Source organism: Meriones unguiculatus, chromosome 19, assembly GCF_030254825.1.
Source record: "Meriones unguiculatus strain TT.TT164.6M chromosome 19, Bangor_MerUng_6.1, whole genome shotgun sequence".
NCBI lineage: Eukaryota > Metazoa > Chordata > Mammalia > Rodentia > Muridae > Meriones > Meriones unguiculatus.
Window position 1 is genome coordinate 54,491,889 of NC_083366.1, and position 14,443 is coordinate 54,506,331.

Here is a 14,443-nt window from a genome sequence, read left to right on the forward strand (position 1 = left end):
ATATATGGGAGATGGAAGGACATGGGGGCAGGGAGGGACAGGAGCTCTACAAGGAGAACAACAGAGCCAAAATATCTGGGCTCTGGGGGGCCTACAGAGACTGATACTCCAACTAAGGACCGTGCATGGAGAGAAACTAGATCCCCTGTTGAAAGGAAGCCCATTGGCTGCTCAGTTTCCAAGTGGGTTTCCTGGTAAAGGGTACAGGGGCTGTCTCTGATGTGAACTCAGTGGCAGGCTGTCTGATCACCTCCTCCTGGGGGGTGGAGCCTTGCCAGACCACAGAGGAAGACAATGCAGCCAGCCTTGATAAGACCTTATAAGATAAAGTCAGAGAGAAGAGGAGGAGGTCCTCCCCTATCAGGGGACTAGGAAAGGGCATAGGGGGACAAGACTGTGGGGGAAATGGGAGGAGACGAGGAAAGTAGCTGCAGTGGGGAAACAAACTGAATAAATTGTAATAAATATATAAATAAAATTAAATTCATAAAAAAAGAAACAAGATGGTCATTAGGAAAGTGTAGGGATAAGAGATTCAGCATTGCAAAGCCTCCTGGGAAAAGAGAACTAAATAACAGAATGAGTCACAGCTGCAGATTTAAGGAGAATGAGTCAAAAATCTAAAGTGAATGCCCACACTTAGGACTATGATAATAGTCTGAGGATCCATTTCTGTGAGGGTGCATGAATTCTTGACTTGTCTCTACCTGAATGGTATGGTTTTCTCAGCCTAAGGTTTGGACTCTTCAACCGTGGAAGCGGTGCTCTGCTCAGGCCTTAAGATCTAGGCTGCCTCCATTTCTTGTCCTCAGGCTATTATTTAAGTCCACTTCCCATGCTGAGAAGAGGTAGTAGGCTTCTTTCCAGAGTATCAGTTGAGGTTCCAGCTGACCTTATACAGCACCAGGTACATGTGTGAATGAGACAGCATGTAATGTCATTTCAGTCATCGTCTGTTCAGCTGACTGGACAACATACCATCTTAAAGTTGCCTATGTTAGAAGATTAGCACCAAAGAAGGCACTATCGATGTTTTGTGGAGTGTTTTTGAGGCAGGGTCTCCTGGGAGGCCTTTGGGTGTTTACTACACATTCTTGAAGTGATTTGGAGAGACAGATTAGACAGGTTCTCTTTTTATTCTTTCTCGGTCTTCTGTCTCTGTCTGTCTCTCATCTCCCTGTGTATGTCTCTGTCTCTCTGTCTCTGTCTCTCTGTCATGCTCTCTAGCCTTGAAGCAAGTAGGTTTACAACCACATGCTCCCACCACCACTACTGCCTTGCCAAAGCACAAAAGCAAAGAGGGAAAATCAGCTATGGACTGAAACTTATGAACCATACGATCCAAACAAAGCCCTTCTACTTTTAGGTTGATTATCTCAGACATTTTTGCAGAGTGATAAAAAGTTGGCTGACACACCCATAGTCTTTAGTCTCTCAGGTAGGCATCTGGGTAGCGTGGAAGATATAATGTGCTCTTGAAATATCCTTTCTGGAACTGTAACTCACAGAATTCAAGAATGTAACACTCAGTGGATATTTTATTTCTTAAGCAGGAAGTGGTATGTTTTGTACATGCGTGAGGGTGTGTGTTTATGTAGAAAATAACCAGAAAACTGTTATCAGGCTCAAACATATCACTACACTATGGAATAAGACCAGCCTCTCTTAAGCAATATTTATTATATGAGTGAGTATACGGCTATGTATCTGAAAGAATGGCTTGAGGTTTTGGAGAAAGGCAAACTCCCTTTGAATTACAGAACAACGATCCTAAAAACCATAATATAGTGTATTTTCCTTCTTTGCAAACAAACATGGAAATACTTTGCTGGTATGGGTGGATTTTTTTGATAGCACCCTATGACTTTTGCAGCTTGGATCACACATTTTGCTTTCCTAAACATGCTCGATAAGGGGAATTTTAAAATCAGTGGACTGCAGCTTGTGGCTGGGGTCTCTAGATAGCTTCGCTGGCCAGCTTTGAACTCCTTTATTATGGCAAAGTTGAAAGAAATTGCTCAGCATCTTACCAGTAAGGTCTGCCAAATTTAACTTGTACATTTCTAAATCACTTACATATTTTAAAGGATTAAAATTAAAGATCAGATTAGAAACTTTCCTCTTAGCTTCAAAGAGAGAATCAAAACCTCCACTGAGCCTTAATGACAACCTTCTTTGCTGTTTGGAAAAAAAGGAAGGGAAAAAAATCGCTTGGAGTATTTCTTTAGTTCTTACTACTTTCCTTTCCAACTCGTGTTGTTCTGAAGTAAACACGGGACTGTTGAGATAAACTGTGCTGTTTACCTTGGCTCTAGTCAAAACTCTAGTGTTATTTCAGAAACTGATTCTCAATACTTTCTCATTCCTGAACTTGGCGTGGGCCCCACTCCTAAGGAAGGCTGTTAATTTGACATGTTATGGCAGAATTAACTCTGTTGCCATAACAGTAACTTCTCTCTAATAAATTTCACTCTCTGGAGATTTCAACACTTCAAAAGACGATACAGCATACCTTTTGCAAACCAGAAAATGATAAGGTTTCACTCAGGCCATTGAGCCAATGATTACTGCTGTACCCCAACATGTAATTACAGAGGCAGTTCGAGGGAGCTTTTAACACACTTGCTGGTGGCAGCCCAGAGTGTGGGGGAGAAAATGTCAAGCTGGGGTTGAGGTTCAAAGTTAGGAGCAGGTTTTTTAGCTCTGCAGCTGCTATAATTACACAGCCCTGTACATGGAGCCATTTATCTTCTGCCAACCTCGGTAATTAATTTTGTCTTCAGTCAGTGGAAGGGGGATTGATCTCCTCTTTATGAAGAGGTTTCTCACGCAAATGTTTTTCGGGGTTGAAATATCGAATGGCTTTTCTCCTGTTTCGCAGGTATTTTACTGCAATCTGAGCTCAAGATTCTTTGGCTCCATGAACAGCACAAGTCAGAACCAAGTTTATTGGTGACTTCCATTTTCGTCCTTGGATCAAAGATTTTTTTCGAAGTATATACTGATTACAGATCTTCAATTATCGGTGAGCCTGTTTGCGCGTAATGAAACTAGAGCCGCCCATGAAGGTGAGGGCGTGTTAACTCTGCCAAGCAGCGTGATATTGCAGGCTCACCTTTACTATTTAAATATTAAAAACTTAGGTGTATCAGAATTCTTTGACCAAACACATCCTAGAATGCTTGTCACTGATCAGCTCCACAGTCATCTCCAGAAAATGTGGGCCACGCCCTTTAACATTTTCTAGGTTGAAGTTATTCCCTTTGGTTTACTATGAATGCCTTTGGCTGTCATAACATCTTTCCAGAGTTTAAAGACATCATACTATTTAAATATTTTTCTTTCCTTTTAAATTTGTGAGTCTGTTGGTGTGTACGTGCGTACATATGTAATGCATGTGTTCAGGTACCCAGAAGCTCCATTGGAACTGGAGTTCCTGCGGGCTGTGAACATCTGTATATGGGCGTTGAGAACGGAAGCTCAGTCTTCTGCAAGAGTCACGAGCCAGGGTCATCTCTCTAGCCCCTCCTTTTTCTTTTCTCAATGAGGACATTTTCATAAGATATGAGAAAAACTTCAATGAACCAAATCAGAGTCTGTAGTTTGGTTTTTATGGCGATGTATGGACAACAAATTTCCACTTAATTGGCTTCTTGTGTCTTCAAAGCCTTTGCCAGTTTGTTCTGGTTGATGTTACAAAAGAGCATAGACTGACTCATTAATGAACTATAAACAGTATATATTTCTTCTTCATATAGAGGCCGGGGAGTTCAAACTCAATGCGTGAACACACTTGGTACCGGGTCAGGGATGTTTTCTCATTCTTACATCTTGCCTCTGGCTTTATCTTCAGGTATTGGAAGAGACTCCTTGAGAACTATTTTACAAGGTTATTTCCTGGTCACCTCCCAAAGATTCCATAAAGCCCCACAGTAGGTAAGACTTAAGTGTATATGTTTGTAAGGGTTTGGGGAGCATTAAATTAACATTTCAACTCCAGCAACTCATAAGGAATCACAATGGCTGAGCAAAACTATAGTTTATCAGTGAATTTATTCGAGGGAATTTAAGCACAACGTGTGATAGACAAAAATATGATTGGGCTTGAAGTTGAAAGGGAATAAATGGGGGTGACCGGGAACTCAATGATAGTGAGAAGGTCAACGTGAGCAACCACCCAATCTTACCATTTTCCTCCTAAAAGTTTCAGTTAATTTTCATGACTCCTATCTTCTCTAGAATTGTTTGTTTGGGCCCAGGAAGGGAAATATGCTTCCAAGCTGAATATGAAGCTCCGAATATATATATATATATATATATATATATATATGTATATATGTATATATGTATACATGTATATATATTTGTTAGAATGCTGGTCCTTCTGGAGGACCTTCAGAAGGGAAGGAGAGGCTGATCTGGGTGCTAGAGACCTACTGACTTCATCACTCATTCCTGTGTTATAGATGAACAAAACGGGCTGGAGAGGAAACTTTGCTGCAGCCATGCAGCTCTTTAGTGATGCAAAGCAAGGGCCTCCTAGAGCTCTGAGAACACAGCCCACAGCCTAGTTAATGTTTTCTACAAGGAACTGGTTCTCTAGTCTTGTTCTTCAGAAGAATTGTACAAAACCGCCATTGCAAAAGATCCTTAAACCCTTCATATTGAAGTATTCCTCAATTTCGTCCAGAATCAAATAGTCTCTTATAATGGATTCTAGCAACTGAGGTTTAATTTGATACACACAAAAGAGCATAAACTGACTCATTAATGAACTACAAACAGTATGAGTGTGCACATCAATGATTTAATTTTAGCAATGAACACGTTGTTAGCTCAAGAATGATCCAGATTTTATGTGTCCTGGAGCTTGAATAATTTTGAGATTTTAAAACAATACTCCAAGTTACAAACAAAAATTAATATGAAATTAAATATTTATATCATACAATATGAAGAGTGAAAAATGGTGACATGACCTATTTACCTATTTTCCTGGACCACTGAGGTGATTTAGCAGAAGGACTAAGATGCTTCCTAACTATAACCCAACTTCCCCACCTGGTACACACCCCAAAACCTCATGAACTTATTGCTTGAGCTCCATATGGTGGCACTATTTAGGAGAGTGGACATATCTGGAGGAAGATGATCTGTCTGTAATGGCTGTCTCTTCTTTTGTCTCTTCTTCCTGGATTGTATGTTTCTTCCCCACCAAGCTCTTATAATTGTGATGGCCTAAAAATGTTAAAATTATGAGCTAAAATGATCCTTCTTTATTAAATCATTTTTAGCAGGTATTTCATGAACATGAGACAAAAGTAACAAACGCTCTAGCCCACAGTCTTAGAAAAGCTTACGTCAGTGTTTTGATACTCAGGGTTCCTATCTTGAACGTTATTAGCTTTACCTCCTGGTCTTTAGTGAAGAACAAAAATGTTTCCATAAAGCAGGCTTTCCATAGGCCACTGTAGAATAGACCCATTGACCCTCTTTACCTGTGTTCTGAAAGAGACATACTTGTAGAGTAGATCCTTTGACCCTTTTGTACCCATTTTATGAAGGGGACAACCAATTTGCTTCTCATTGTCCACCAGATTCTCTCTCTCAAGACTCTGATCTGAGCTTAGTACAATAAAAGACATTGCGGGACTGCTCACTCAGCTTCCCCACCCACTGAAAAACTAAGAAAGCAAAACCTGCCCAAGACAATGATGCTGGTTTTAGAAATCTTTCACTGGAGTTCTAGCATTTTCCCTGCACATCCTTTTATCATCATCTGGGCCATCCAGATACTAAATACCAGCTCTGGACTCATAATCTGGACCATCTAAATATTGGATACCCAGCTGCACCCTTTTATCGCCACGTGGACCATAATGATTATAAACCAGCTCTTGACTCTGTAAATGTGCAATGCTTTAGGTCAACAGAAGATTTATGAAACTACCTAGGACTCTCTTGTCAAACTGAAATAGCTGTAAATGTATCTGAAAAGCACATTCATGAATCTCACTGCTCTTGAATATTCTTAGAAGTGGATACTCTGAATTTAAAACTATTTTAAGTTTTTTCTTTTTAAATACACAAGACATTTGCTTCAAAAGACTCTTGCTATGAGTTATTTTAATATGCTAGACAACTCCTCTTGTATTGCAAGTTAGTACAGTGTCAACACAACAAATAGAATTAAGCTAAATTGAACAGAAAGCATAAAGCATATTAAAAACTGTCTGAGAGCCAAAGTTAATAACATTATACATTTATTTGGTACTGACTTCATATGGTGAATCATAACACATCTCAAGTCATTAATCTTGTCCATTTGTATTTATTTAACTAGGATATATAGTTTTGCTGTATCCAGTGTTTATGCTGGATATAGTAGATGCTATTTTGTATATGTCTAAAATTGGTTTACATATCAGAATGATTTATTTGAATAAGATCAACTCCCAAATTCATATGTGCTATGGAAATCAGATCTGATTTTCTTTGTGGCCAAATTGGAAAAAAAAAATCTGGTGAAATCATTTAGCCTCAGATTTTACTTTATGAGCGATTTTCTCTGGGCAAAGAAGGGAACTTTTAGCTAAATTGGGGACCCGGGTAACTAAGCATCTCTGAGGGGAACAAAGGAAAAGAACAGAGGGGCTAATTGTTTAATTAGTAAATGTCTGCTTGGTTAATGACATATTAATGAGTTTTTAAGACCGTCATATCATTTACCATAAAAGACCCATGTGCCTATCCCTGGATGTACTGTATAATTAAGTAATGTGGCCCAGAGGAGTTCATCATTTAAAACCCTGTCATCTTTCTCAAGTTTGCAGATAGAAAAGCCAGCACAGGAGGCACCTGCCAGGTACGGTCAGGGCGCACATCATTCTGAACTCAATTGTCTCTCTGCAACGATGGCCCGGTCAGGTGTCTGCCTGAAATCAGAGGATTTTTTTTTTTCTTTTGACAACTGAAGGAGTGGCTGAGATGCCACTGTTTGTAGGCTTTGGCAATCAGTTAGCTACTATCAAGAGGATGTGAAATTACAGAATAGGGCCCAGAAACTGTTGTCGAGTACTGAGTACTTAAGAGAATGTGGCAGGATCTTAGAATTGTGCTAAGCAATATGGCAGTCACTTGGCACATGTAGCTGTTTACATTTAGATCAATTAAAATGAAATACAATTAATGACTGAGTTTTTATTTTATTTTTTTTTTAACTTACACTAGCCATGTGTCAAGTGTTCCATGGGCCAGGGTGGCTAGTGACCATCTTTCTGACAGTTTGGGTTGAAGTAAAGAGCTGCCCTGACTCAGGCTGTAGTGAATGGAGACAACTATCACTTGCTTATTTCCGCATCTGCCCTGCAAAGGCCAAAGAGAGAAGACATTCGCCAAACCTTAGATCAGCCCAGTCCTATTAGTAAAACTCATGTCCAGTTTTAAATATAGGTCAGGACCCATACCAGAGTGTTGGCAATTCCTTGCTTAGACTGGAGAGTGCAAAGTCACCTTGCCACAAAGCACACAATTAGGGGATAAATTAGAGGGAGTGACACCACAATCAACACAGGGACTTTTGAAGCTCAGCCCCTTGCTATGCCCTGCTTCATCTAAACTCCCTCCATCTGGTTTCCGACTCACAGTCCTGAATTAGACACAGAAAAGACAGCCTCACAACTCCCATGTCCTTTAGTTCAGTTAGTTTTTGCCTGAAGTAAATCCTGTGTCTAAAACCTTCAATGCTTTCAAATTCTTGGAAGGTTTGTGGAAAAGGTTATTTTAAATATGTGCTTACCATTTCCCTTTCCTGAGCTCTACTCTACAGTCTGGTAGGTCTGAATGCTTCCTGTCTATTCTCTCTTCCCCGTACTTCTGCACCCTTATGACGGCTACTTTTTCTTGTTAACTTGACATACCTGGGAAAAGGAAGCATCAACCAAAAATACTGCTTCCATCAGATTGGTCTGTGTGCATGGCTGTGGGTCATCTTCATGATGATTGATTGACATGGGAGGGGCAGGTAACTTGCTTTCCACAGTGTTCAGTTTGTCTTACTCATGACTAGGTGGTAGTGAGGGTTTAGTTCTGGGCCAGTGGATGAGGACATGCCTCATGATGGGGGTGTGATCTTTCCCACTTTCATCCAGGGCTTGGATCCGAGTTTTATTTTGATCAAGTGGAAGTTAGCAGGTGTAATTCAGAGGGATCACCTGTGCATGCCCTGTTGGGCTTGCGTGCTTGTGTTCCTACTTTAGAATCCTGAGAGGAGCATACTTAATTTTGGAGGTTGAGGCACACTCCAGATAGAGCATCATTCCCCCAACCAACATGGAACAGCTAAAAGCTAGAAGCTGCATGAGAAATATATGTTCATTTTTGTGAGAAACTGAGATTTTTTTTGCCTGTTGTCTTTTGAGGTATCAGCTGTTAGAAATAAAATCGGATGGTTCATTTCCAAAGGTGCCTCAAGCCAGCTTAGGTTGAGCTACAAATGAACTCAAAACACTACAGCCCTGTCAAAGCCTGAGTGTCTAGCTATACAACTATGCCAAGCTATAGTCCCAAACTAGAAATTGAAGAGCAGAAATTTACTGACAGTCAAGCTTGCTATAAGGCCATAAGCCTGCTAAGCTTGAACATGAACCAGATGTAAAGTGGGGATATGATCCATGTACTCTTTTTAAGACAAATGTAGGTGACAAGAAAAGATAAGAACTATATGGCATGAAAGAGTGAACTTCCTGATTACTCAGATAATAAGGAAAGAGATAAAGAAGGCCTTGAATTCAAGGTTACAACGATCATTCTCTGCCTCAGTGAGTATATTTTCCGTTCTAGAATGGCACTCAGCATGGCAAGGTGATAAACAAACCACTTCACGTTTGCTCTTCTGAATCTCTGTCGCTCTAATTATGAAGTGAGGGTCACTGTTTCTAACATCAGCCAATCCCTTCCTTTGACGTCTCAGTAAGTCAATGTTGGTTTTGTTATAGAAGATCCATGTGGCTATTCAGTCTGAACTGACAAGGTTGTTTGTTCTTTTGGATTTAATCATTAATGGATATGTGATGTCTAGAGCCAGAGGAATAGAAAACTTTGCCTCCTCTGTCAGAGCTGAGGAGATGACCTACTGGATCATGTCTAAAATAACAAATAATTAAATGGTTGGTAGGATGACAAGCGATAGTCATAGAGAATCCTGTAAATATCGTGTTCTTTCTCTTTTCAAAATAGTTGTGCTTGGAACGTTTGTACTCTTCTTGCGGTTGTCCTTGACCAATTGCTAGAATAATCATAAGCGATATGCTAGGTGTTGTTTCTGGATAGAAGTCCTCAACCCTTCAACTTGCGTTATGATTTCCCTTGATATTGAATCTGACCACTTTCTGGATGGCAGGCAGGCCATCATGCTACAAGAGCCCAAACCACATGGTATGAAATGTAATACACATTTGCCATCATAACTCACTGAAGGTTATTTTATTGCACCATACCTAACCTTACAACGGTCCATGTGCGAGAGGATTGAAATGTAGTAGAGGATACTGGCCAAACCCAAGGCAACATGAGAATAGTATCAAACAAAGGGTGCAAAATCAACTTTATCTGAATCCTGAAGAAGGGAAATTGCTTTTGACCAAGGTGAACTAGAGAGATGCCATCAACGATGAATAATATAATAATCGTCTAAATAGGAAAGTATCTGATTGGATAGATGTTGGGAGAAGAAATGAGAGGGGAATGCAGATGAGAGCCTCAGAAATGTTTCAGAATGGAATTTGGGCAGACTGGCTGGCAGACGGCCTTGGTGAAGTAGGATCACTTCAGTAAAACACCTTATGCTACGGTATAAAAAAGCCAACAGGCAGAAATATGGATGCAACCAGCAGAAGGTCAAGGGCCTTCAGAATCAACAAGATTTGACCAGTGATATCTAGACAGTGGAAGTCTCTAGGGTTTTGTTTATAAAATAAGTTGTCAGATAAAAGCAATTCTGTAGTGGCACACACCTGTAATCCCAGAATTTGGAGGTGATAGCCAGAAGATAATTCTGAGCTGTGGAGCTAGTGAAGCTAGCCTGGGCTACATAAGATTTTTCTCTCAAAAATCTAAAAACATCAAAGTGGAGCAGTGAGAAGAAAAGAAGAAGGAAGAGAGAAGAAGGTTATTTTAGAACAGCCTATATGATGAACAAGGATGACCAAAAGCTATTTCTAAATTCTAGAACTTTCCTTCTTGATGATATGAAGATTTGGGAGTTGAGAATTAAAACAATAAATAAATAAATAAATAAATAAAGCAGTCATTGCTAGCAGAAACTGGATGTCTTGTGGTCATCAGGCTCTAAGCTTTGCTTACTGGCTTGTGTGTAATCCTATGAAAATGGCCACAAAGCCACTGAGGGCTTCCCATCCCTTCTAAGCAGAATGATGATAACACCAGACATTTCCCCTAGCCATCTGGGGTTGGGGGATGGAAATGATAGTCCACTCATTCTAGCAACTGCCCAGACTATCCAGAACAGCAGTAAATAAGCGATCATTTATCTTCACAAAGATGGGTTGCATTGCGTTCAGTTTGCTGTTGCTGTGCAAAGCTTTCATGTGGAAGGCAGCCATTGACAAAATGTTAAGCTGTCAAAATAAAGAGGAAATTGTGCATTCTTCCCTCATTTCAACCTTTCTCTTCCATTAGGCCAGAACCTTCAAGGAGGTGCAGCTGTCCTGCCCCTCTTTGAGCTGTTTACCAGCTCCTTAAGGTCCTGAAGAAGGTTGGCAAGAAGGGGTGCTCAGTTTCCAGAACTGTTCTTGAGTAAGCAATGCTTTTGCAAAAGCTTGCTTTGTTTCTTGCTGACTCTAAACCTCAATGAACTATTATTGGACTTCTGTCCTAAAAGGTAAAACAAATGTTCAAAAGGAAAGGAGATGTTTTAAATATAAAGAGGAACTGATTGATTTCTTTAGGCAGGACTGTCAGCATGCACAATAAAGCTGTTTCCAGACTAAACTGAAAACCAGCATGTCATAGTGTGATAGCTATATCTGTGTGTCTCTCTCCAACAGAATCCATCATGTCAATCATATATTCACATCATCAAAGACAGTTTTGACTTAATCTTACAAATAAAGAAGAGTGATTACATAGATTAACAAGCTTGAAATAAAAACGTGATTATTAAATTATTAAGCACAGGATGATAAATGCTTATCATATGGCAATGGCAGTTCAAAAACAAGAATATAACCTTGACCATGATGTGTACTCTAATTTCAAGCGGCCAGAAAATACCAGTGTTCAGAAAAGACCTGGTCAATAAAGAAACAACATAAGGAGGGTTTGGCATACCATCCTTCCAACTGACAGAATTCAAGCCTGAGGTTCAGCGTTTATGAGGAAGAACAGACAGGGCACCAGGGGATACACTGGCCGGCCCAGATGGGTGACAGATTGAGACATGAGGCACAAACAGGATCCTGGGGACTGGAGTTCGCTCTGCTGGCAACGGGATATTGGCACCTGGACTTTGCTCTGAATCAGCTTTGTCTGAAAGTGACAAATCCTTAAACATCCTAGGGCAGCCACCTGATGGCAACCATTCCCACCCCCTGCTCAGGTTACTGCCAGTCTCTTGCTTTGTCTTCTTGTTTCTGCTTCTGACCTCAGGTCTGTCCTGGTACCGTCAGAGTAATTCTGCTAAAATGTAATCCAGTGTATGTTGCTCTTCTTAGAACCACTTTCCACTCACTTCGAAAGAAAGTGCTCAATTTCTTATAGCTTGTGTGGCTTTGGAGACCTTCTGCCTTCATCTACCACTTACCTCCTGGCACCATCAATTCTATGATCTCACTTATACTTGTCCTTGCCCTCCGTCCTGAGACTCTGAGAGCTTGCTGTCACCACAGAAACTTGGTAGTTCTTGGGATCTCTGATTCCCAAGGTCTGTGACTTTCTAACATAATTTATATTTAATGAAGCTCTGTGGTAACGCTCCCTCAACACCCTCTTATGCAAAGTTGTAACTCCCCCCCCCCACCATCCCTATTTCATCTCTTCTCTCACCACCTAACAAATAAACACTCTATATGCTCATCTTACCTGTTACCTGTCTTCCTCTTGTAGCGCATGAATTCCACAGGGGAGGTCTGTTTATTTGTCTGCCTCTGCATCTCTGGTATCAATTACAGTGCCTCCCGTGTAGTAGCTTCCTATTAGTACTTCTTGACAATATGACAGTACACGCACAAGTACAGCTGCATATGCCTTCACAGGTGAGCTTGTGTTTCCTTGAATGTACAACGTCGAGCTTCTTGGCAACATTGTGTGGGCAATACTATTTTACAAGTCAAATGCCAAGTAGTACCAAGTGCTATAATCTAGGGAGAATCTAGGAAAAACTCAAACAAGATAATCCACTACCATAAAGAATAGAAATAGAGGTAAGATACTAAATCACAGTTTAGACAAGTAAGAAAATGTACAATGATGGGCTCTTGGTTGAGTTTTTATTCTTGGTGGAATCTTGGCTTTCCTCTAATGACATAAACATTTAATCTCATCAGTAAAACACTAATAACTCTCTCAGTGAAGCTACGATACTTTTTGAAATCTGTGCTAGCTAAAACTCTTCTTAGTAATCTACCCAGTGGCTTACGAAAAACGGCAGTCATTTGGGTGATTGTCTTAACTGCCACATTTCTTGTCATTGTGACAGAATGCCTGACATCAACAGCTTAAAGTATGAAAGATTTCCTTTGACTCACTGTTGTTGGGAGCATAGGCTATAGTCACATAGCTCATGCTCTTTAAGAGCATCATGACAACAGGAATATATGTTAGAGGAGTGTTTCCTCATCAGGTCAATGAGGACACACAGAGAAAAGGAAGTTGATCTACTTTTCCTTTCCCCCATTTCTTGTATGTACCCAGACAGTTTTATGATATTGCCTGACTTTGAGGCAGGTCTTCTTCTTCAGTTGATCCTTTATGTTAATGCCCTCCTTATTTGCCCCATAGAGAGATGTGCATTAGATTATTCTAAATCTAGGAAAGCTGGTGAACCTTAAGCAATTACGATCAGATCCAGTACTTCAGATGATGCCAGCATCACTTAGATAGTCTCCTCCCACTTTTGTCCTTCTCATGGTCTGGCTTCAGTCTCATACTTCCTCATGGTGTCAAGATAGCAGCAGAATAAGCCTTGCTACAGCATAGAGGTACAGAGTCTTCCTGAGGCATGGCTTAAGGTCCCTTCATTAGCTGGAGTACTTTTCTATTTTGCATGTCTATTTAGGCAAGATTCAGCTGACATGGGTTCATCTCTTTGTAGCAGATGGATGTGCCAGGCACAGCTCAGTGGGATGCTGTGTGGAAAAATCAGGTTTTAGTCTATGGTTTGATGGTTTGTTGTTTTTTGTTGTTGTTTTTTTCACCCACAGCAGAGCAGAACTATCATAGCAGAAGGACAAGGCAAAGGAGAGAGACTTCATGGTTACGAAAGAAACACACAGGTTAGGGGGACCGAGGACAGGTCTTTGAGTCTCTACCTCAGTTCCCATTGCACCTCTTTTCCCAAAAGGCCCTACCTCTTAGTTTCTTCAATATCCCCCAAATGTCATATTCAAATACATATTCATCAATGGGTTAACCCAGCACTCAGGACCAAACCCTTCCCCTAAATCCTCTGTGTGAACATTGCAGTGGCCTCAAGGTTTTAACACATGGCTTTCCTGAGACTGTTCATATCCAATCCACCATAGTGGGTGCTGTCTGTCATCCAAGCTTGTGTTTTCTTTGGGAAGTTTATTGAGATGGTAAGATGGCTCAGTGGGTAAAGACACTAACCACCCATCCTGATGACCTGAGTTTGAGTCCCTTAATCTACATGATGGGAGGTGAAAACTGAATCCTCAAAATGTCATCTAGCCTCTCTGTGCATGCTGTGGCACCAAGCCTCCACTAATAAAATAAATAACTGTAAAATTTTATTTTAAAATAATTTTGGAGTTTATATTTCTTTGCAATGTGTTAGAAAACAAATATTAATTTTTATATTAAAATAGATGAAGTGACAACACCCATGATGGACCAGTTACATTCAGTTCTGCCAGATTTTAAGAAAATTGTTAAAATGAAAATGTGAACATTCAGAATGGCATGTAGCACCTACTTGGAACTCTAGCACCCAAGAGACAAAAATAAGAGTATCATTCAAAGTCCCAGGCCAGCCTGGTCTACATACAAAACCCTGTCTCAACAAACAAACAAAGAATCATTTATGATTATTACTTCACAAGAACTTAAATTCATATTTTCCTCAAAGGCAATGACAATGATAATGATGATGATGATGATGACAAAGATGATGATGTAAAGATGACGGTGATTACAGATAACGCTCATAAAGTGCAGTTGAAAGCAGATCCGTTTGAGGCATTCTGGG